Raw genomic sequence first — 2,361 nt, forward strand, 5'->3', positions numbered from 1 at the left:
TGCAGCATGTTCAGAATTTGGATCTTCTTATCTTCTACCCATCCAAAGAAATATTTTTTAAATCATGCTTTATTCTTACTTTGTATTTTTGTAGTATACATATAGAAGTTATTAATTTCTGGAAATGCTCACTAAAGAGCATCTTATGAAAACATGGCAGATTCTAATGTAAGATGGCTCAGATTTTAAAGGTAAGAGAAACCTAACTGGTTAATAGATGCTTTAATATATTTTAGAATAGCTTTATTTGCCTCGAAAGAATAATCCATACTTTTGCTTAGTTGTGACTCCAAATTTGACTGTGCTTCCTAGTTACAGATACTCATTTCAGCACAACTGATGAATGTCTTTTGTATATAAATACATATAAACACATATATTTTTTAAACAAAAAGTCTAAGTTAAAGGCAGTGTTCCTAGTATGTTGCTAGGAATGGATATTGAAATGAATAAACTGTTTGTGCTCACAATGTATAGGTGTGCAGAATCAGAAAGAAATCCCAGTTTCTCAGTAGCAGAGGAGAAAAGGCAGTTTAGACTTAAAGGAAGAAAGGAAGACACACTATTTACCTACAACACTCTCCCAGTTTTAGAATTCCTTGTAAAATGCTTTTGTTTGTGTAAGATATTTGAGAAATATAGTTGTGCTTTATTTTGGTGATTGGGTGATTGAGCAAAGTAATGAGGGCAATTTGAAGAGTAATTGCCCTTTGCTGGGATGATTTAAAGTCCTGTAACTATCTCACATGTTGCTGTTTTACCTTTAAGGCAAACTGCACAAAATAAAAGGAATGAAAATAACTATAATTTATTGAGCACATATTATGTGTGCTGCCTTCCTAGGTATTTTGCATACGATAAATTTACAAGGCACTCTCTCCATTCAACAAATGAAGAAACCGAGAAGAAATTGGTTAAGTAACTTGCCCAAGGCACACAGGAGACAAAATTCAGTTTATTTCAGCTTGACTTAAACCTCCTACTGTTTCCACTGTTTCATGCTACTTTCTCAAAATCTCATTTTAAGTAGCTATTAATCCATACTGCTGAATAATAAAGAAAGTATGTGTTAACAAACTGGTTTTTTAAAAGAGAAACATTTTTAAAAGCATGGTATAGGATAATTAGAAGTAAATTCCACTATTCAATCTTATTTTTCTTAGGTTAAACAAAACTCTAGCAATTTGATCCCAATTATGTGCAAAGGCAAATACAAGTGAAAGTCATTGTTTGTCATTTAAACTCCCCAAATGGCCCGAGACATTGCCAGTTTACCTTCCCCTCACTAATGGATGCATTTAGAACCCTGTCACAAAACCTATCAGATATTCTGAGTTTATTGTTAATGTGTATTTATTTGAGAACAAGATCAGAAAAGTTATTTTCTGTCTATCACAGACACAGATATAGCTATTAAGTCTATTTTCACTTGCCACTAAAAACCAGAACTAAACTGGCTGTAGACGTCACTCTCAAACAATAAAAATGGATTATGCTGATGATTCCATTTACAGAAACATGACTAAAACATTAGCCATTCTCACCCAAACTCCTGTTTTTTGTCACATTTTGATCTTCATATTTTATTTTATTTTAAATGTTTATTTATTCAGAGAGAGAGCACATACATGCATGCTGGGAAGGGGCAGAGAGATGAGAGAGAGAGAGGGAGAGTCAGAGTCAGAGTCCCATGCAGGCTCTGCGCTGTCAACAAGAGCCGGGTGCTTAACGGACTGAGCCACGCAGTCACACCGATATTTTATTTTAAAGATTATGTTAAAATCTACTTCTTGCTCTATCAGTTTTGCAATGCCTTTGATTAAAAAAAAAAAACAATGAAATTCTGACCTAAGATATAAGAATTGAGCTCTTTAGTATTGTGAAAACTTTACCAACACGTTATTACGATCTTACTAGCTTTATTCAATGATTCATGAATCAGGCAGCACCCAATCTACCAAACAGAAAGGAGTTCCAAAGAGATATATAAAGTGAAGGTGTTTTATAGACAGAGGTACAGAGTACTAAGAAAGCTCTACTGAGCAAATCTGATTTGATTGACTAATACAGGGCAGTTTCCCTTCTTTGGTACACAAAGAAATCTTGATGCCTGTTTGTGTAATTTAAATTGAGCGGACAGATTCTGATTGGTCAATTCTAAGTTACATTTCTAGGAGAGTAGAGCATTCAGGAGAAAAGTAAACTTTGTTAAGTTTTAGCTGAACAGAGGGGGCTTTGCGTGAGTGACTCCCTCTTGGGCCTAGCGTAATTATTTAACACTTTACAAAATAGGAATAGCTTTTACATGGATAATCCTATACAGTGCATTTGCTGTAAAGAAGAGTTTTCATTTTGTTTACC

This window comes from Crocuta crocuta, unplaced genomic scaffold, assembly GCF_008692635.1.
Source record: "Crocuta crocuta isolate KB4526 unplaced genomic scaffold, BGI_CrCroc_1.0 scaffold760, whole genome shotgun sequence".
NCBI classification, from domain to species: Eukaryota; Metazoa; Chordata; class Mammalia; order Carnivora; family Hyaenidae; genus Crocuta; species Crocuta crocuta.